We start from the raw sequence: 23,941 nt of genomic DNA on the forward strand, positions 1-23,941 counted from the left end.
AAGGTTAATAGTGCCAAAGATGAGAAATGCTGCATTAGATAAATGTAGACTAAAATATCATAGAAAAATAAAATTCTAACATAGCTTGTCAATATTTAGTTAAAGATAATAAATAAATAGTCCATTGAATATCATTAGTGAAAAATTGGTAATGTATGGAGGGGAGTAAAAGGAATAATAATTCCCATAGTTTCACCACTCAGAGACAATTACTGTCAATATTTTATTCTAATTAAAGATAAATTTCAGTTTTATGTTTTTAGTAGAACCAAAAATTACTTTTCTCTGTAACAGTTGAAGGTTTATTCTTTGATAATAAATACATTTACATTGCTAAGTGTGAGTAAAGGTGGGTAACAAGAAAAAAAATCAAAGAACTTACTAAGAAAAAATAATGAGGCCATACAAAATTCTTTCTTACATCCTTTCCAAAATGTTTAATAGACTAACCAAATTAAGAAGTCGCATTTTGTTAAATTTAAGTTAAACCAAAAGTAGAAAGCATGTTCCTTGGAAGTGAAAAACTATGTATTTGCCATGTCATTGAGGCTTTACTAAGTAAAGCAGTTTATCCACAATCATTCAAAGTAAGTTCTAAGGCTTCAAAATATAATACTTCAATTTAATACTTAACACGGGATTATATGACAGTTGGAAAACTGCAATATAGAATCCCTAAGAGGATATACTAGAATCCTTTTTTACATGATGATGATTTTACCATCACTTAAAGACTCATACTAAATATTTTGTTCTCAATTTGTGCACATAATTGTATGAAAAGTAATAAGAAATCAGAAATGTTTAGTAAGCTTATTTGTTTACATTAATATATTTGCACAAGAAACATAGTTCCCCAAGAAAAAATTGAGATTGGTAGGGCAAAAAAAATAAATAAATTATTAGTATGAAGAAATTGGGTTTGGAATACACTGCCTAAAATTAGTATATTTTTTTGAAAAAAGAAATTGAATATAATAGTATACAGAACTTTGAATTAACTTGGAGTAAATGAGAGTCACTTTGCTTTTTAACAGCTTTACATAATATCCCCATGATTTTCAGCTTTTATAATTCTGTCTCCATATATTGCAAGGTATACCTAACATATATACAGTATTGAACATTTATAATATGACAGGTGTGTTTAAAATAGTACTTTTAATATAGTACTGTCTCACATTTTCTGATAAAAATATAAGCTATTAGAGTTGCAAAATATGTGGATTGATAGGAGATAAATAAAAGACCTAAGTGTCCTGCATATTATTTAATGGATTTATACAGAATTATTTTCATGAAAACCTTTACAAGTAGAGAGATATAAACACAATTTTAATAAATTTGCAATAATTTCCATGTTAAATATCTTTTTTGTTATTCAGTCAGTGTGTCTTGCCCATGTCCACATCCTAAATAACAACTGAAATAGCTAATTTATATTTTCTTATCCTTTGAGTATCAGTGAATCAATGTCACTTTACTTAGTAATAACAATACTTCATTTTCCTTGTTGTGAAACTAGTGAAAATGCATATAGATAGTTAATACTTGATCTCTATATATACTATGTTCTAAATTCTGACAGTACTTTTCAATCCAGTAATCTAGGATAAGAAAAAAGCAGTCTCTAACGACAAGCTTTTTACCTTGTGTTTACTACATAAAGAATTAGCCCTTAGACTTTCCATCTAACCCAGTTTTAATAAAGCTACCCAAATCCTCTTGTCTGACTCTTTGACAAGGAGGTATCAAAGTACTCAAGTTTGTACTTGCTAATTCAATAGGCATCCTGAAAAATCTCTCGGCTCTATAGTTAATGGAATAATAAAGTTTTTACATATTTTTTATTTTTGCTATGTTGACAGAAAAAAATGACTTCCCAGAGCTACACTTCTGTCATAATAAATGTTATTTTCTAAATTTAACATTACTGATCATTTTATCAATCTTTCTATTATGCAAGTTTAAATCTTAGAATAAAATAATATTATTTATTGCAAGTAGTTAAAAATTTATTGATTATTAAAAATAACGAAGTGACCCATGTTTTCCAGACTTTAAAAATAGATTCATATTTTATTACCTTTCTAAAGAAAGTTATATTTAATTAGAGTAACTGTGTCATCTTGTTATAATATTAACCCTTTTATTATTATTGGCACAGTCTTCATTATAAATGTGTTTCTTATGATATGTAAAACAATATGAGCATTTTTGACATAATAGGTGAAGACTTCTTGGACTTTTTATATGTCATTATTATTAATCACTAATTTAGGGGAAGTCAATGCACTGTTATATGCTATGTCAGTTATCTTTTTTTTATTTTTTTATTCATTTTTTTTAGAGAGGAGAGGGAGAGAGAGAGAGAGAGAGAGAGAGAGAGAGAGAGGAGAGACAGAGAAAGAGAAAGAGAAGGCGGGAGGAGCTGGAAGCATCAACTCCCATATGTTCCTTGACCAGGCAAGCCCAGGGTTTCAAACCGGCAACCTCAGCATTTCCAGGTCGACGCTTTATCCACTGCGCCACCATAGGTCAGGCTCAGTTATCTTTTTATATAGTCTTAATAATTTTAGACATATGATCAACAAAAAATGATCAATGATTGCCTAAAATATTTATGATTTTTACTATTATAATAATTATGAATAACTACAAAAACTCATTTGAGAAATCTCAGTGCTAATTTTACAAATAAATATGCATTAAACATTTTTAATTAGAAAATTTATATTTGACTTTTGATGGAAATTGGGTAGTTTTAATTTGATCTAAAGGTACTCAACCAAAATCTTAAATTATATGCATGTTGTTTTTATATATAGTGTCTCTTCTGCATTTTATATAGTTTTATCTTTTAGATTACTTACTGTTGGAAGCTTATAGAATTTCTCTCATGTATGGTATCTTTATATGTTTCAAAACAGCATATTCTAAATTTTGATCTTTATAAACCTTAGAAGTTTGATTGTCTAAAATTGAACTTTATTAGTCAATGAGAAAGGAAACTGTACAAAAATAATAAAATAATATTATAGCTATATTACTCTGACCTTGACTGTGAAAGTTAATAAGATAAAAGCCAATTAAGATTGAGATCCAGTACCTTAATTCCAGTTACTGATAGTCTGAAATACTAATTTGATATCAGGTAGACAGAGACTATATATGAATGAAGATAAAGTTCTGCAATGTAAGTTGTCATTCAAGACACAGTATTTCTCATGGAAAAAGAAAAAAACTGATCATCACCATTCAGATCATAGGAAAGATAAAAAACAAAATAGATATTAATATCAAGATACCTCTTTGTACATGGGCACAGTGGAAACTTGTCTAACAAATAATCAATACTTTTATATCAGTCATTTCTAATTCCTTATGTTTTAATGATGCTTTGTGGCTTAGACATTACTTTTTACAAGTATAAGAACAGGTTCATCATTCAGTACTTGATTAGAAATTACTGTACATGGTAATGGTTTCTGAAGTCTACTTTAGTGTTCTTATTATTGCATCCTCAGCAGTTCACATTCTCTAGCAGAAATGATACAAAATCAGAAATAACCTCACAGCAAAATAAAGACTTTGATTTCTAAGCAGCATGTCAACTGTAAAATATTGCCTGAATATTTAAACCAACTCTCTATTATAAAAAAGTCATTTGTCTTATGAAGTGTATTATGAATGAATAAAATAAAGATTGTTTTAATCTCAAAAAGAGATTTAAATTTAAGTGATGCTTATATATGCACAGGATTGACAAATATAGCTACAAGGAGTTTGAATTTCTAACTAATTATGAGTTTCTTAGAGTTTAGAGCTAGGTGAAGGAATTCAGACCAATTTCATTGAAATATCTAAATGTCACTTTCCCTGGTAGATCTGATATATAAAGAAAATAATTTGTAAGTTGATCATGACTTATATGATGTTAAAACTAAAAAAAATACAACACATTATTTAGGGTTGATTATCTACATAATCAGTAAATTTTTAACAAGAGAAATTTTTCCCGTAAGCAAAGACAAACTATTGTTTGTTATGCACATTCATATACTCTGGGTGACATTCAGCGACTCCATATCACTCTGAAAAAAAAAATCAAATGAATAACAATAAAGAGATTAAAAGGGTCACCTTCTAAACACTAAGTAAAATTAACATTGTATGAACTGAAAATCTCTTAAAAGCTAAAAGTTGCTTTTCCATCTAAGTCAAATTTTAAAATTAAAAAAATTAGATTTGAGGCCCTGGCCAGTTGGCTCAGTGGTAGAGTGTTGGCCTGGTGTACAGGAGTCCCGGGTTCAATTCCCAGCCAGGGCACAAAGGAGAAGTGCCCATCTGCTTCTTCACCCCTCCCCCTCTCCTTCCTCTCTGTCTCTCTCTTTCCCTCCTGCAGCCAAGGCTCGATTGGAGCAAAGTTGGCTCGGGCGCTGAGGATGGCTCTGTGGCCTCTGCCTCAGGCGCTAGAATGGCTCTGGTTGCAACAGATCGATGCCCCAAATGGGCAGAGCATCACCCCCTGGTGGGCGTGCCGGGTGGGTCCTGGTTGGGCTCATGCGGGAGTCTGTCTGACTACCTCCCTGTTTCCAACTTCAGAAAAATACAAAAAAACAAAAAAAAATAGATTTTCAGAGTTATTCCTTAATGTTCATGTTGCAGATGCAAAACAGAATGAATAAAAATATGTGTATAAATACATAGTGAATCATATTCTGACAAAATAGAAGTAGAATGCCTAATACCTAGTTATAAAGTCTTGTACAAAATATGCTATTATAAAATGTAAGTAGCATTTAGTTTATAAACAATTCTGAATCTTAGTCTAAATCAGCTATAAGAGAGTTTCTCATGTAATCAAGAACACATTCACTTCTAAAATCATTAACTACTAATTTTAATGCTACGGATAACCTCTGATAACAAACAGAACTATTTTCAACTGTATTCGGTTCTACAGCCGTGATTCTGCACTGCCCCTTCCGTCAACCCACCCAGAGATTTTTATTATAGTTCCTGGAAGATTCTTTTTTCACCTGCGCTCATTATATGTCCAAAGAACTGTGGTGCTACTTTTGACTCAGAATATTTTCCAAATTGACACTTACTTGTGATATAGCTTCATGTAATGTAGAATCATCTAACCCACCCTTCTAACTCTGACTCAAAATACCCGTAGATACTTGGCATATGAGTTTAGAGAAAACCATAAAATAGAAAGAATAAAAATAACTCAGTCTGTTGTTTCTTAAGTTATAGATAAAGATAAAATGTGACTATCAAATGTATTTATAACCTTACATATGTATAATTCTGTTTATTCAAACACAGTTATTATCCTGTGTGATATGACATAGAATCTAGAATTTCCTAATTTAAAATGATTAAAATTACATAAAATGATTTTTAAAATGTCACACAATTTTTTGAACATAGCATTGCAAAATGTACACTGTTTGCATTCTTTCTTTCATTTATTATATCTTTTGGAGAACACATAATAGAATGGGAAAGAAGATTTTAATAAGGTTGCTTTTAAACAGTGAGAATACCACTTAGAGCCTGAAGGCACAAAGAAATTAAGTTACTTGTTCCAGTGGCAAACAGCAAGTAGCATCATCTAACAAATGTCAGATAACCTCCATAAATCATACAGTTGTATTTTAACTATTAATATACTGTTGATACGGTGAAAGTTAATAGATGCTGTTATATAATTCTCTATTAAATGCTCGATATCTACTACCTTACACTTTAAGAAAAATATTATTCTCATGGATTACGTACATGGAATTGTGCAAATCATATAGCAATGTATCTGGCAAATAGAAGGTATTAAAATAATCTTAGGTACTCTAACACTTTATAAAAGGTTGGAATATGTTACAGAGTTTTAGTTAGAAAAGTAAAGAACAAAGATCAAGGAAAGGAATACAATTCCTGATTTTGAGGTTTGTTAGGTCATAAAGTACATTCTGTAGTATTTCTGTTAATGTCACTACAGGTTACCAAATAAATATGTCACTGAAAATCATTGTGTTCCCTCCATCATAACACCTCAGAGTATAAGGTAAAATAATTGTTCAGAACTGTTTGTTTTTAGAGCAAATCACCTCTTTTATTCATATACATATTTTTATGTCCCTAACCAAATCACTTACCATTCAAGTCCAATATTGTAAGCCTCAAAATGGTAAAACTGACCAATAACAACAGTTTTGATAAAATTCATATATTTTAGAAAGATTTAATCTATTATTATATTTTAAAGTATAATGTTATGCCAATACATTTCAATGGGGAGGAGTAATAGTCTTTTCAACAAATTCTGCTTGATATCTATATGCCAAAGGATGAAAATGGACCCCTAACTGATACCATATACAAAATTAAATCAAACTACATTATAGACATAAACATAAGATGTATATCTATGTATTTCTTAAAAGAAAATGTTGAAGCAAATTGTCACTTGGGTTTGGCAATAATTTCTTAGACCACCAAAAGTACAAACAACAAAGACAAAATGGGACTTTATCAAATTTAAAAACTTTCTTTTAAAAAAGCCTCATTAAAATGATTGAAAATTTTACTAAAATAATTACAACAACAGCTATACACTGGTAAAAGTGTTTGCAAATCATATATCTGAGAGAGGAACATACCGAGAATATACAGAAAACTCTCAGAACTCAAAAAGACAGACAACTTAATTTAAAATAGGCAAAGGAGCCTGACCAGGCAGTGGCACAGTCGATAGAGCATGGAACTGGGACGCAGAGGACTCAGGTTTGAACCCCCAAGGTCGCCAGTTTGAGCACAGGTTCATCTACATTGAGCAAGGCTCACCAGCTTGGGCCCAAGATTGCTGGCTTGAACCAAGGTCACTGGCTCTGCTGTAGCCCCCACTTAAGGCACATATGAGAAAGCAATCAATGAACAACTAAGGTGCCACAACAAAGAATTGATGCTTCTCATTTCTCTCCCTTCCTGTCTCTCTGTCCCTCTCTCTCTCTCTCTCTCTCTCTGTCCCCAAAAAAGTAGGCAAAGGATTTGAGTAGATATTTCTGTAGGTAAAATATATAAATGACCAATAACCACATAAAAAGTTGCTCAACATTATTAATGATTGGGAAAATCAAAATTAAAATGACAAAATATTGTTTTACACCCACTATTATAGCCATAATAAAAAAAGACAAGGTATATAACAAAGAGAATTGAAAACATATATTCACAAACAAATAATGATAGCAGCATCACTCTTAATAGCTAAAAAGTGTGAGGGGGGGAACAAATATCAATCAAACATGATTGACTAAACAGTATGTGCTATATTGATACAATAAAATATTAAATTCATCAATAAAACACTCCTGAGCTATATGCTTAAAATGGTTAATATGGTATATTTTATGTCATGTGTTTTTTATCACAATTAAAAAGAGAGCAGTAATTGAAGTACTGATATATATGTTATAATGAGGTAGGTATATTATCCTAGTTAAAAGAATACAGTAAGAGAAGATTTCAATAAATCATTTTATTTTATTGTATTAAAAGTCCAGAATAGTCAAACCAATAGGGACAGAAGTAGATTGATGGTTGCCTATAACAATGGGATGTGGAGCAGAGTAATTAGAGGTGACTGCAAATGGGTATAGCGTTTCTTTCTGGAGTGAGAAAAATGTTCTAAAATTATATTGTGGTGATAAATATACTAAAAACCATTGATTTCAATATGTTTTTTTCATTTTTTTCTTCCTTTCCAAGTCATAGGAGGTAAGATAGAAAGAGAGGTTCTCATATGCATCCCAACCGTGACCCAACTGGCAACCCTGTCTGGAGCTGATGCTCACAATTGAACTATTTTTAGCACCTGAGGTGGAGATTCCATGGAGTCATCCTCAGCACCTGGGCCAATGACCTCAAACTAATCAAGCCATGGCTGAGGGAGGGGAAGAGAGAGAGAAAGAGAGACACAGAGAGAGATTGAGAGACAGAGAGAAGGGAGAAGAGGAGGGTTGAGGAAGCAGATGGTTGCTTCTCTGTGTGCCCTGACTGGGAATCAAACCCAGAACATCCACACATCAGGCAGATGCTCTACCACTGAGCCAGCCGACCAGGGCCTGAATTGAATATTTTAAATGAATAAATTTTATTGTCTATGAATTGTATCTTAGTGAAACTGCTAAAATTTGGCTATTGTAAAGACTTACTTCTGAAGAATAGAGTATGGAAAGGGAAAGAGACAAAAACCTGACAGAAATCACCTTAAGAAAGCATTCAAATATAATAAGACTAGTGTTGTCCTATAGATGTCATGTATCCTTGCTATAATGTGACAAAGAAGTCATTACACCCCTGTTCCTCTTCCCTAGAACCTAAAACTGCAGTGTAATCATATGACAGATGTGCGACAAACTGAAACAGAGTCAGTCTAGAAAAAACAGACCAGTATCGCTCAAAATTGTTAAGTTCATGCGAGATTGTCACAGATTGGAAAAGACAAAGGAAACATGACAACTAAATGCAATATGCCATCTTAGATTAGATCCTCGTTACAAAAACATTATTAGAAAAACTGATTTAACTTGAATAGTGTCCATAGTTCAGTTGCTCTTCAGCAGTGTTGATTTCTTAGTTTTAATAAATGTACCATAGTTATGTCAGATGTAAACAACAAGGTAACCTGGATGATAGCTACACAGGAACTCTAATCTTTACAGATTTTCTTTAAATAAAATTATTTTAAAATAAACAAATTTCACAAAAATAAAATATTAGAAATATACTATATGTGACCATCTCCAATTTACATATAATTTAAACAAATACAAAATAATGATTTCAGGCCCTGGCCGGTTGGCTCAGCGGTAGAGCATCGGCCTGGCGTGCAGGGGACCCGGGTTCGATTCCCAGCCAGGGCACATAGGAGAAGCGCCCATTTGCTTCTCCACCCCCCCTTCCTCTCTGTCTCTCTCTTCCCCTCCCGCAGCCAAGGCTCCATTGGAGCAAAGATGGCCCGGGCGCTGGGGATGGCTCCTTGGCCTCTGCCTCAGGCGCTAGAGTGGCTCTGGTCGCGGCAGAGCGACGCCCCGGAGGGGCAGAGCATCGCCCCCTGGTGGGCAGAGTGTCGCCCCTGGTGGGCGTGCCGGATGGATCCCGGTCAGGCGCATGCGGGAAGTCTGTCTGACTGTCTCTCCCTGTTTCCAGCTTCAGAAAAATACAAAGAAAAAAAAAAGTAAAATAATGATTTCAATGGTAAAATTATAGATTTTAGCCTGACCTGTGGTGGCGCAGTGGATAAAGCGTCAACCTGGAAACGCTGAGGTTGCCTGTTCAAAACCCTGGGCTTGCCTGGTCAAGGCACATATGGGAGTTGATGCTTCCTGCTCCTCCCCCCTTCTCTCTCTTTCTCTCTCTCCCCTCTCTATAATGCATAAATAAAATCTTTTAAATTTTTTTTTAAAAATTATATATTTTAAAATGCAGACTTTGATATTAAAATAAGTATATATGATAAAAATGTTTTCACCTTATATACTCCCCCCCACCATGATGAAACATATTTATGTTAAATTAGTGGTATCATCAAAGTATAGAATCTAAGAGAAAATATCCTGTGTTAGAATTTAGGATGATAAATTTGACTAACATTTTGGATATGCTTGTGTGAATAAAATTAATTGTATAACATACAACACAGAAATATATCAGTTATATATATTAAATTAAAATTTCATAGAACTGAAATAATATAGAGCTTATTTGCAGTGTATTATTGGCTCCTCAGTGTTCTGAACCTTCATAAACAAACTATAAGTCCAGATATTATGGTCTTCAAGAAACACTTTTCTATTTATGTACTCTCATCTCCCCTTTAACACAAATCTCTTCATAGGCATGATGACTGTTAAAAAGCAGTACCTGTATCACATCTGAAATGGTGAGACAAATTTTTCTGACGCTAATGTCCAGTCTATTATTGTTCAATTGGCAACACAGCCACATTCTCCCCTGCAGGAACTTTGTCTTTGCAGAGTAATTCAAACCCCAATGCATTGAGAAAATGCCATTTCCCCCAATAATCCTTCACTATTTCAGACAATAGTCTGTAAAAAGTAATGAAGCATTTAGCTGCAAAGAATATCAAACAAGGCACGTGTCATGATAGTAACAATTCTCTTTGTGAAATTATGGTAGTCCATATGTCAGTGTTAATTTATAAATTCATCTTGTCATTTTCTTTTTTAGAGAACAGATTTTTGGATTATCATAATGTAATACATAAAGCCTACAAGAGCCAGAGAATTTAGTTTGAGTTTAGCTGTGTCATATAACTTCAGGGAATTTAATAAATTCTCATTGAAGGATAAAAAAAGACAATTAATTTATATGTTCCACATTTTTCCTTGACACACCTCATACACTAAAAAAATATCAAAGGATGCGATATCAAGGAAATGTTATGTTTATTGTTTAGTGTCAAATTCTTAATTTCGACACAATATAGCATTCCCATGGATGTTAAAATTCAAATGTTGCTGCCTGACTCTTAAAATGATATTCTTCTGTATAACTAACAAAAAGTTGAGACTATTTATAAGCAGTATATATATATATAAAAGCTTGGAAACTAAGAATAAAGGAAAAAAGTTGCCATAATTTTAATAAAACATACATGGGAATGTTAGAAACTATAACCATGAATTTATATGCATAAGTGCAATAATTTCCATCAAGACTGTACTTAGAGTTTAAAATATGCAAAACAATGCAAATTAAACCTTACTACCTGACTTACCATCTTTACAGTTAGACTCTAATTGAGTTAACAGATAAGATAGCTTGGTTAAAGATAACAGCTAAACTGTATACAGTTAGGAGACTAGATGGTTAAATATATATTTAATAGTTATAAGCATCTTTGACAAATTCATTAAGAAATATTTCTCCTGAGTTTTAAGTTCAGATATGCATGCCTAAAAATACTGACAATTTTAAAAGAACAGAATTACTCATCCTGCATTATTTTCAAAAGTCATAGAAAAATATTTCATAGATTAATGAAACAAAGGCACCTCTTTATTTTGGGGGGAAAATACAATGAAATGAATTTTGCCTAATAGTCAACAGGCATTCATTAAAAGTAGCATCTAGAAAAATAACAACAACAGGAAAATAATCATGTTACTTTTATGTTATTATACTATTGAACAGCTATAAAGTCCAAAGATGGTGCTAAATTCTTTGATGTGTTAATACATTATAGTCTCACCACACTATATGAGGTATTTGTTACCAGTATTTAGATTTTACAAATGAAGAAACAGACTTTATGAGGCTAAATGAGACTTTAAGAAAGATGAGTGTTTATTTGTAATTTGAAATGCAAAGGAAAGAAAATATTTTTACAATAAGTCATATTGTAAATTGTGTAATGAGTCATCATTTAGAGTTAATCAGGATTTAATATCCTAAAAGCCTAAATTTGGAATGACAGAAATTACTTCAGTTTCTTTTTTTTTTTAACTTTATTTCTTCATTTTTTTTTAGAGAGGAGAGAGAGAGGGAGACAGAGAGAGAGAAGAGAGAGATAGGGGGGAGGATCTGGAAGCATCAACTCCCATATGTGCCTTGACCAGGCAAGCCCAGGGTTTCGAACCGGTGACCTCAGCATTTCCAGGTCGACGCTTTATCCACTGCGCCACCACAGGTCAGGCCTACTTCAGTTTCTAAGATAGTTCTTGGATATATCTCAAAGTTCAAAGACAAAATTATTTTATTAAAATTTTGTTTAGACAACTTTAAAACATGGTTACAGCATTCAAGTTGGTTTTCAAAAAATAAAGGGTGGTAGGCAAAATAATTTTCCCTACTCCCAAGATGTTTAAATTCTAGTCTTTGGAATCTTTATATATGTTATGTTATAAGACAAGCAGAAGTAAAATTGTAGGTGGACCTAACATTGCTAAACAGATAATCTTAAAATAAGGCTATTAACCTAGATTATCTCAGTGTACCCAATGTAGTAACAAGGGTCCATAAATGGAGAAGAGGGAGGAAGAAGAGTGAAAGCCAGAGAGATGACATCATGAGAAGAATTCAATCAGCTTCTGTTGCTTCTGTAAATGGAAAATTGTCGTGAGCCAAGAATTCTGGAAATCTCTAAAAACTGGGAAAAAACAAGAAAATGGATTCTCTTCTAGAGCTTCCAGAATGCAATACAGTTTAATTGATGCCTTGATTCTATCCAAATGAAATGCATTTAGGACTTCTACGCCCTCCAGAAGAGTAAAATAATGAATTTCTGCTGTTCAAAGACTCTAATATTGTGATAATTTGTTACAGCATTAATAAGAAATTGTTACAAGTGGAAAGTTGCTTTAATCTGTTTGAATTTTGTTCTAGAAATCTTAAATGGAACTTAAAATATTGGTCACAAGCCTGACCAGGCAGTGGCCTAGTGGATAGAGCATTGGACTGGGATGCAGATGACCCAGGTTTGAAACCCTGAAGTTGCCAGCTTGAGCATGGGCTCATCTGGTTTGAGCAAGGCTCACCAGCTTGAGCCCAAGGTTGCTGGCTTGAGCAAGGGGTTACTCGGTCTGCTGTAACCCCTGGGTCAAGGCACATAATAGAAAGCAATCAATGAACAACTAAGTTGCTGCAATGAGGAATTGATGCTTCTCATCACTTTCCTTTCTAGTGTGTCCCTATCTGTCCCTTACTCTGTCTCTGTTACAGAAAAAAATAATATATTGGTCACAAATATTCAATACAACCCTGTTAAAAGATTGACTTTAAAAACAGGGAAGGTATGCAACTCTTGAAAAGATTGATAAAACTTACATCGATTTATATCTTCATCATCTTAAATATATATACTCTACATATTATAATATATACAAATTTAAAAGCCAAATATTTATTCAAGAATTAGTTAGCAGTTACTAAGACATAATTTCAAAAACATTTCTACCGGTTTTCTACCTGCCTATTTAAAGCAAACACTGATAGGTCTGGCACACTCTTTTCTTCTAAAAGTTTAAAGGGAAATTGTTTTGTGATTTGAATCACCTGGATTATTACTGTGGTTATTAAATTTTATTTTTAAATCTTAAAGAATAAACTAAGTGTTAAATAAACTGTAACCTAATTTCTTGTTACCACCTAATTTGTTTAACATTCTTGAAGACTTTAGCCCTATCAAATTCACTTAAGAACCACTTAGATGACTACATTTTTACTACTTGGTCACATTTAATAAATTTAAAAAACACTTAACTATATCTTTCCTTATTGTATCTCAAGATTTTTATTTTCCTAAATCTAAATTTAGTTATAGTGATGGTAATACATTGTTTCATGTAGAAAACCTTTAAAGTAGCTCCAACTGCATTAAAGCCATAATATGTTTTCCTGACCAGTGATGTCATGGTGCATAGAGTGTCGACCTGGTTCAAAACCTTGAGGTTGCCAGCTTGAGGGTGAGGTCTCTGGCTTGAGCATGGGCATGATATCAAAGTCACTGGCTTGAGTCCAAAGGCTGGTGGCTTGAAGCCCAAGGTCAGGAGCTTAAGGCCAAGGTCACTAACTCAGCTTTAGTCTTCACTCCCTCTCATCAATGCAGACATAAGAAGCAATCCATGAACAATAAAGTGAAGCAAGTACAAGTTGATGATTCTCCCCCTCCTTCTCTCCCTGACCTCTTCCTTCCTGTCTCTCTCTCTCAAAAAAAAATAATAATAATAACAATTTTTTGAAAAAAAACACATTATGTCTAAAACCTGAAAGTTTATCAGTAGAAGCCTGACACCATAGAAAATGTATATTTACAAGTAAATTAGTCTTATAAAAATTTTTGTAAGACATACAGAATGTGATTAATTATACAGGTAAAATCAAAATTCTCTACAGCTATTGGGTATTCTATGTGTCTAAAATTTACAAATTGAAATTTTATAAGGAAAATTAGAATTTCTTCCAAGATATTAAAGTATTGTTAGTCAAAGTAGAGTTTAATAATAAACACATTTCTAGTAATATAAATTTAATATGAGGTTTATTTTGTAGCAAAAAAACACAAGGTGAAACTTCTTTATTCTAGATCTGTTTATTTTGTTTTCTATTTAAATTTTAGGTAAGACACACCGTATGAGAATGACATCTAGATTTCTCTTAATCTTTACTCTCTCATTATTTATTTTATTTGTGAGGAACTTATCATAAAGAGATGTATGGATTTACAGATCTATCAACTTTGACTAGCAGAAAAAAATAACTTGATAAACCAAATTTAATCCACATGTTAAGGAATCCACATGTTAATTGGTACAATAAAACATGAATATTTGTTGAATAGATCTCAGTTAGTTAGGAACATTTTTCTCTGTTATTCTATATTGTTATAACATATTCAATCATTACAAATGAAGAAAATAAAATAATTCAATAAATAATTAATCAATAGTTAATCTATATAAATTATTAATATAAAATTAAATTGTGTGTTTACCATCCATAGTCAAATCACCTTCCATCACCATGTATTTGGCCCCTTTTACCCTTCATGGCCCCACTCCTTTCCCTCTGGTAACCATCATACTGTTGTCTGTGTCAATGAGTTACAGTTTTATATCCCACATATGAATAAAACATGGTTTTTAGCTTTTTAAATTTATTTTTCTCAGCATAATATTCTTGAGTTCTACCCATGTTTTTGCACATGGTAATATTTCATCTAATCTTATGGCTGAGTAGTATTCCATTGTACTACTTCTTCTTTATCTGATCTTATATTGAATGATACATGGGTTTTTTCCATGTCTTGGCCACCATGAATAATGTAATGAACATTGTGATGCATACATCTTTGTGAAAAAAACATTTTCGAGATATTCAATAGAAACCTAGAAAAGGGATTTCTGGGTCATATAGTAACTCTATTCTTAATTTTTTGAGGAACTGCTATACTGTTTTCCATATTGGCTTTACCAGTTAACATTCCCACCAGCAGTGAACCAGGGTTAGCTTTGCTCTTTAAGCTCTCCAAAGCCTGTCATTACTTACCTTGTTCATAATAGCCATTCTAACAGGGGTGAAGAGGTATGTCATTGTAAATTTGATTGGTATTTTGCTAATAGCTAGTGAAGTTAAGCATCTTTTCATATATCTGTTGTCCATCTCTATGTCTTCTTAGGAGAGTTGTCTGCTCAAGTTCTCTTCCTATTTTTTTAATTGCTTGTTTGCTGTTGAATTCTATGAGTTCATGATATATTTTGGTTATTAACACCTTGTTGGAACTGTTCTTTGTAAATATCATCTCCCATTTAGGTTGGTTGCCTTTTTGTTTTGTTGTCAGTTTCTTTTACTAAGCAGAAGCTTTTAGCTTAATACAGTTCCCTTGATTTATTTTTGCTTTTACTTCCTTTTTATTTGAGGTCAATTTCATAAAATGCTGGCTAAGACCAAGGTCCATATGTATAATACCTATATTTTATTGTTACAAATGGATCTTTGACCCATTTTGTGTTCATTTTTGTAGATGGGAACAAATAGTAGTCTAGTTTCTTTCTTTTGCATGCGTCTTTCCAATTATTCTAGCATCATTTATTAAAGAGCTCTTTTTCTCTATTGTATGATTTTGGCTCTTTTGTCAAAAATTACTTTCCCATATGCATATGGTTTTATTTCTGAGCTCTCAGTTCTATTCCATTGGTTTATGTGCCTGTTTTTCTGACAATACAATGCCGTTTGATTAGCATAACTCTGTGGTATAATTTAAAGTCAAGAAACAAATACCTCTGGCTTTGTTGGGTTTTTTTCTCAAGTTTCACATTCATCAATATGGTTACTATTAAAATGACAGATATTAGCAAGTGTTGGTGAGAATTTGGAGAAATTAGAACTCTCATACATTGTTAATATGTATATTAAATGTTATATACAGTGACTTTAGAAAAGTTTGACAGGCCCTGGCCAGTTGGCTCAGTGGTAGAGCATCGGCCTGGCGTGCAGGAGTCCTGGGTTCGATTCCTGGCCAGGGCACACAGGAGAAGCGCCCATCTGCTTCTCCACCCCTCCCCCTCTCCTTCCTCTCTGTCTCTCTCTTCCCCTCCAGCAGCCAAGGCTCCACTGGAGCAAAGTTGGCCCAGGCACTGAGGATGGCTCTATGGCCTCTGCCTCAGGTGCTAGAATGGCTCTGGTTGCAACAGAGCAACGCCCCAGATGGGCAGAGCATCGCCCCCTGGTGGGCATGCTGGGTGAATCCCAGTTGGGCATATGCGGGAGTCTGTCTGACTGCCTCCCCGTTTCCAACTTCAGAAAAAATACAAAAAAAAAGAGAAAAGCTTGACAGTTCCTTAAAATATTAAACATAATGTTACCATATAGCTAAAAAATTCTACCTTTAAGAATATGCCCAAGAAAATTGAAAACACAAAACTTATACACAAATTTTCATAGTAGAATTGTTCATAATAGCCGAAAGATGAAAACATCCAAGTGTTAATCAGCTGATGAATAGATGAACAATACATTATTAAACCATACAAAGGAATGAAGTACTGATATATGCTTATAATATGGATGAATATTAAAAACATTATCTATAAAAAAGAAGATAAACACAAAAGACCACAAAGTATATGAGTCTTTTTTTTATGAAATTACCAATGTAAGCAAATTTATAGAGTTAGAGTGAACGTATTGGTTGCCAGAACAAAGACATAGGGGATTGCGGAGTGACTGCCAATGCTTACATGGAGTTTTTGTGGGTGACTAAAATGTTCTGCAATTCAGTAGTGGTGAAGGTAGCATAAATGCATGGATGTATTAAAAAGTACTGAATTATGTCCCGACCAGGATCCACCTGGCAACCCCCATCTAAGGCTAATGCTAGCAACCAAGTTATTTTTAGTGCCCAAGACTGATGCTCAAACTCTCCAAGTTATACTCAGCTCCCAGAGCCAGTGCTCAAACAAATCGAGCCACTGGGAGCAGGAGGAGAAATGTGAGAGAAGGGGGAAAATAAAGAGGAAAGAAACAGATGATTGCTTTTCTTGTGCACCCTGACTAAGAACCCCGACATCCATGTGCTGGACTGATGCTTTATCCATTGATCCACTTGTCAGGGCCTATAATCTTTTGAAGACAAAACTTTTGCAGTAGTTGTATTCAAGGGAAAACAGAAAAGTTGATGAAAATGCAACACACACTACAACTAAATTCTACTGTAACAGTATAAAAATCTTTAAAAATAAAATTAATCAATCAAAAAGCTTTCTTTTAATACCCAAAAAAAGAATATTTTCAAGAAATCATTACTTAATTAATTAGATATTTGTTAAATAAATACATTTTTTAAGTGAAAGGAGGGGACATATTGACAGACTCCTGCATGTGCCCCTACTGGGTACACCAGGCAACTCCCATTTGGGTCTGATGCTTGAATCAACAGAGCTATCCTCAGCACCCAGGGCCAATGAGAAACTATCAACCCACTTGCTGCAGGAGGGGGAGAGAGAGAGAAGGGGGAGAGAGAAGGGAAGAAAAGCAGATGGTCACTCTATTGTATGCCCTGGTGGAGAATCAAACCCAGAAAATCCATACGCAAGGCCAACACTTTATCCATTGGGCCAAACTGCGAGGCCTAAGTAAATTCTAAAGTAAACAAATGTTTATTGTATAATAATTTTGAATTTTTATTAGAATATAAATTAAAATTATAATATTATCATAGAAAGAATTGTAATTCAGAGTTCTTGCACGGAAACCTAAGAGAACAGACAAAAGAAATAAAATCTTGATTTATTTTTTCTTCCTATCAATGCTGCTTTTGAGCATCAAGTGATTAGAGTAAAATATTTAATTTAAAGGTGTCATAACACTAACTTCAACAAAAAATTAGAATCATTACTGATAACTAAAGAAAGTAAATGCTTTTACATTTGAGCAATTAGATTATCTGATTGAGTAGTTCTATTATTTATCAAGCAGTCTTGATGGTTTTAGGGACTTCAAAAATATGCAAAAGTATACATGATTAAAAAGAGGCTTTTTTTGTAAAGTTTTAAATAAAATTTCAATAATATTATTTTTTATCAAGGAGTTACTTATATGCCATCGAGGCTTTTAAACTGAAATGCAATCTTTTAGCAAGCATGCAAGGGTACATTCCCAAAGTGATCTATTCAGGTAGACTCTGGCTTATGACTTCTGCCTCTGAATATTTGAGAAAATGTGAAAATCATGATATATTATTTTCCTGGAAATCCTATTCAAGATCGGTTTCAATGCTATCCAGAAACAAGGTCGTAATGTATCAAATTTTCCTACATATAATAGCATTGAATGTTAATACTAAAAATCTTATTTTCACCTATTAATGATTAAATAACTCTAATACTACCTCTATCTTACTTCCACTTACTAATTTTCTCCTGTTGTTACTTGCCTATTACAGAGAGAATAGAGGATAAAAGAATGGAATTTAGAATAGTGCCTTGTTGGTACCAAGTATTCAACAAAGATTATTGGATAAAAGGAAAGAAAGGGAAAGTGAGTTGTTAAAAGGCCTGTAAGAGGAAAGGATGGAAGAAAAAGGCAAGATTGAACAAGGTTTAGGAAACATACACTCAAAATATATTTGCATTAAAGGAACAATAGAGCTACATCTATAAATGCAGAGCCAATCTGATCAAATATTGTTAGAAAAAAATATGCAACTACCTACTAAAAATAACCCCTTTCTTGAAAGTGACTTACTTCATCCCTTGCTGCTTTGGAAGTCAAACAATGAATAATATTTTACACCTGCTCATTAAAAGTTGGTGACTATTACTACCGTGATCATCAAACTCAATATTTTAAAAAAAGAGAGAAGTAGTACTTACTGCCACACATCCTGCCTTGTACAATCACCTTTTTTTTCAAGTGTTATGTCTACATTAATGACAATAGAACCAGAACTGAAATGTTTTGTGAAACAACCAGAGATAATTGCAATTTCTATAGCATATGATAAGAACTAATTTCAGTAATCTAGTGGAGCTAAATATTTCTATTTAGAATTGTTTGGGACTAGTTTTGCCATTGATTATGCAGTTATTGAAGAGTAAAAATTAAACCAAAGTATATTTCTTTGATTGGTTTTTATTCATATTTTCTTCTAAAATTTTATGTCCCCATGTGTATAGTCATATCTTTGATCTACTATGATTTTCTTGTATATGTATCTTGGAGTGATGATCTTTAATAGTTTACCAACTTTACAATCACCATTTGTTTAATAATTCATATAATCTCTGGTTTTGATTATTTTTAAATCCTCTATTAACATCAGATATGTATTGTGGTCAGCTTTAGTACTATTTTATTTTACCACAATGATCTAGTAATTTCTGCATAACTACCGTTTTGTTTTCATTGTAAAAGCTTTATATATTGACATTTTCTGACAAGAATCTTTCCCTTCTTTTTGTTAGTTTTCAAAATATTCTTATTTTTTAGATTTCACATACATTAGAAAAAATTAAGAAACTCTGAATAAATACATTTGAAAAATGTTTAATATGTGCTCTGTAAAGTTCTCTATTTTCCCCTCTTTTCTTGTAGAATATTATTACATTTGGAGAGCACCAAAGATTATTGACAGTAAAGAAAATACAGTTTTGTTAAAGTGGTATAAATTTAAACTGTGTAAAGCATCAACAGTTGTTTTCTCTAAGCTGAAAGTGTGAAGATATATTTTCTAAATCTCACTTAAATTCTGAATAATAGATAAATACTGTATTCCACATCTTTACCAATAAGCAATTAGATTTGATTGTAGTTAAAATATAAAGCATTTATCAATTTATTTTCATGCTGTTTTATTAAATAAACACTAAATTTCATCACTTTGTAAGGTGTTTTCTGCTTTAGTTTGGTAATATCTTGGACCATCAATAAGTATTTATCAAGTGGATAAAACAACATTTTAAACTGTTTCTAACACAGAACAGTATTTGTAATCATTGTTATAGATGATCAGTCTTAGAAATTCAAACTGAGAATGAGCAACCATGAATACCACATATAGACATCTATTATAAACATTTTACATCTGTTTAAGATAGTACAAGTTCTTACTTAATATTCTTTGAAATTCAGATTCTTATATTCACAATAGCATTGTAACTTTTATCGCTAATCTTTTAAAATTGAAATACCACATTTCATAAGAATTGTAGAGAGAAACTTTTGGCTCCAGTTCTGGCAGTGAGATGTACTGACTATTATAAAACACTACACAATACACTTTCAAAATCATGTATTCCTGTGTTACCCTCCAGACTAACTTGTGCCATTCAGTGTTCTCTACTAGGACTCCTCTTGAAAACTCTTCAAGGCACAAACTCCAATAAATCATGGTTCCTAAGAACTTCAAACATATTACACAAAGTCTGCAATTAATGTGTTGACTTGGATCCATAAAATCCTTTGCCGCTTCACATTTGACATGTTTTCATTGCCCCTGGCAGTAAAAAGCAACCAGGGTATTTTTCTCAAATGTTTTTCTTTTTTCTTTGAACCTTGACCAGCTAGGGAGGAAATATTCTCAGATGAACAAGCATAAATTCAAGGGCTTCAAGGGCTTGCTTGTTTGTTTGTTTTTCTTCAAGGTATAATACCAAACAAATATATACCAAAGCCCTTTTCTGTCAGCTGCCCAAACCCAGCAATTAATCTTTGGTTTTGAAGGAGGATCTAAACCTGTGTTGATATAGTAGCCACTTTCCACACTTAGCTATTGAGCACCTAAAATGTGGCTTGTTGAACTTCAGATGTGCTATATGTGTAAAATGCATACCAGATTGCAAACTTGCTATAAAGAAATAAAATATCTAATTAATAATTTTATATTGATTACATGAAGAAATGATAATATTTTAGATATATTGGGTTAAATAAAATATGCTAGTAAAATTAACTTAATCTGTTTCTTTTTCCTTTTTAAATGTGTACCCTATAACACTTTAAAATTACATATGTGTCTCTTTTCATTAGACAGTGCAGATTAAAATCAATGATACTAAACCACTTGAAATTCAAAGCTCCTGGGCTAAATTTTTAGATTGACAATCTACCTAACAAGAAATTTGCCTTTTCAATAATCAGTTTTTGTATATATCCTAGAAAAAAAGAATACTTTAAGCAAAAATTTCTGCCTTGTAATTAACCTAACTTTAAGTAGGTTCCTGAAGAACCTAAATATAAGTAAAAAAAATGTAATATTTAATCTTTTTTAATGTTAGTCAAATAGAGTCAATTTCAAGACAATTTGAAGAAAAGTGATATATATTAAAATTATGCTTTATGAAATGAATATTACTATTCTAATTACTTGTAGCAGAAGTAAGTATTTAGATTTTTATGTTTATAACTCATGTTTGAAGCCTGTTTTGCTAACAAGCAGCTGACTAATATATCACTTAGCAAAGCTGTTTATTTCACCCACATGAATTGTAAAAAGACAAACATTATAAAACAAGAACATACAGTTTAAAGAATAAATTTTCTATTCACAGATTATATATTGTTTCAAAGCCAAGTTAAGAATTTCTATCAGATTGACAATACTGTGGTACCACACCCATTTTCTAGCTTTAATAATACCGCATGACCTCAGAAAAGTACTAATTTTCCCCTATTTTTCTTTGATTAATAATATCAATTTTTTCTTTTTTTTCCTTCAATATAAAATAACATTATAAAAACAATACAATTTTATCATAAGGCATATTTTTTCTACCTGTGTGACAATGTATAATATATAATGAATATGGTAGAATGAACTGTACTATCTAAAGAAGGTAATTTTAGATATTAAAATATTCAAATGTTTTATAAAACTTCATTTCTTTAAAAAATATTGTTCTATGACATTCAGAGTCTACTATTAATAATCTAAAACAAAAGTGCATGTAGATTCATTTCTGTGGTCAGATAAGATAACTTAGGGAGATATTAAATTAGCATGAAGGGATTAATGTTATGGTTTGTGCTAACAATTTGTTATTGGGAAACTTACAAATTCATTAACTCCTCACAATGGGATAAAAAGATACTTTTTGGAAAAACATTACTTTTCTTATTAATTGGCATATAAAAATGCATATCTCTCATGCATAAGAGTGAATTATGTTATATGTTCACAAACTCTTATTAACTAAGTAGTCCAGTGAAGACAGGAAAGGAGGTTAACTTGGCTGAGAGGTCATTCATTTTGCCAGTTTCTCCTAGAAACTTCCAGCTCAAGCTGGTTTCCCTCACGCTCTCATTCTTAGTTTCTCTTCCCTCAAAAGTCAACAATTCAAGTTTAATGTAATGAAATCCTAAATGACAGCTGATCCTTGAGTACAAATAATAAATACTGAACCCTAGCTCAAGAACAGATCTTTGAGAGTTATCTGTGGGCCAGAAGGATAAGGGTTGTCTAATAAAACACAGTAAAGATAGGAAAAAATTCAGCTTAGATAATTGGGCATTACTACAGACAAAATACAAATAATTGCAGATACACAAAGCAGTTAACATTTTCTGTGCAAACCCTAGACATCAATAAACACAGAAAATGAAATATAATTATTATAATATTAATTATTATATTTCAACACTATGACTATTTGTGAAGCTTAAACATAGATATGATTGTTACAATTTTTAAAATGAGAAGAGAAAGAAAATGAAGGTTCAGAGTTTAAATGACTTGGCCAAGTGTATCCATCTACTCAGATACAGAACTATCCTTAGAACTCAAGACATTCTGGCGGCCCTGGCCGGTTGGCTCAGTGGTAGAGTGTCGGCCTGGCATCCAGAAGTCCCAGGTTCGATTCCCGGCCAAGGCACACAGAAGAGGCGCCCATCTGCTTCTCCACCCCTCCCCCTTTCCTTCCTCTCTGTCTCTCTCTTCCCCTCCTGCAGCCAAGGCTCCATTGGAGCAAAGATGGCCCCGGCGCTGGGGATGGCTCTGTGGCCTCTGCCTCAGGCGCTAGAGTGGCTCTGGTCGCAGCAGAGCGACGCCCCGGATGGGCAGAGCGTCGCCCCCTGGTGGGCAGAGTGTCGCCCCCTGGTGGGCATGCCAGGTGGATCCTGGTCGGGCGCATGCAGGAGTCTGTCTGACTGTCTGTCCCCATTTCCAGCTTCAGAAAAAAAAAAAAAAAAAAAAAAAGACATCCTGGCACACGTTCAAATGTTCTTTCCATTATACTTCTGAATAGCTATGATCAAAACATCTTCTGTATCAAAGTTATAAACACATATTCAGGACTATAAGATAGCTGTAATTCCTGAGTAGTATTTATCAGGGAGTACTTAAAAACTACTGAGAATGGAAGAGACCTAATGCACATGCACTGCATTCACATTCACCTGATTTAACCCTACCCATAAAAACAGTGAATGTTCAAGACTTTCAAAGAGTACAAGAAATTTAGCTTGAAATTTCACTAGTTAGATGATAATCAAAAATTTACAATGGGCAGTAAAACTAATCGTATAAGACCTCAAGAACATCACTCCAACACAATATAGAAGAGACCAAAGCAACATTTTACAAACGTTTAAAATACAATAAATAAATAAATAAATAAAAATATGCTATTATTATTGATGATATGTCCAAATAAAAGATTAAAAGTGTAGTTCTTTATATAATAATTTAGATTTTTATAACTGATTTCAGGATGATTTATTTTTTAAGTAATATTTTTACATGGTCAAAATATTATTGTACTAAAACTACATTTTAAAATAAGTGTATGAAGCAAAATAAGATCTTTTTTAAACTAGTAAATGAACAACGTGACAGATCCATTCCAAAATGTAAAGTAAATGATAAAGAAATGGGTACATATTCACAGCGAGTGCAAATGTACAAAATATCTTG

General features: G+C 32.7%; 1 protein-coding gene across 1 annotated transcript in view; it reads right to left on the reverse strand.

The window, feature by feature from the left end:
- Window positions 1-23,941, reverse strand: part of LOC136386408 (protocadherin-11 X-linked-like) — a 109,368-nt gene that overhangs the window by 80,743 nt on the left and 4,684 nt on the right. The window lies entirely within an intron of this gene.

The sequence above is a fragment of the Saccopteryx leptura genome, chromosome X (genome assembly GCF_036850995.1).
Source record: "Saccopteryx leptura isolate mSacLep1 chromosome X, mSacLep1_pri_phased_curated, whole genome shotgun sequence".
In the NCBI taxonomy this organism is placed as follows: domain Eukaryota; kingdom Metazoa; phylum Chordata; class Mammalia; order Chiroptera; family Emballonuridae; genus Saccopteryx; species Saccopteryx leptura.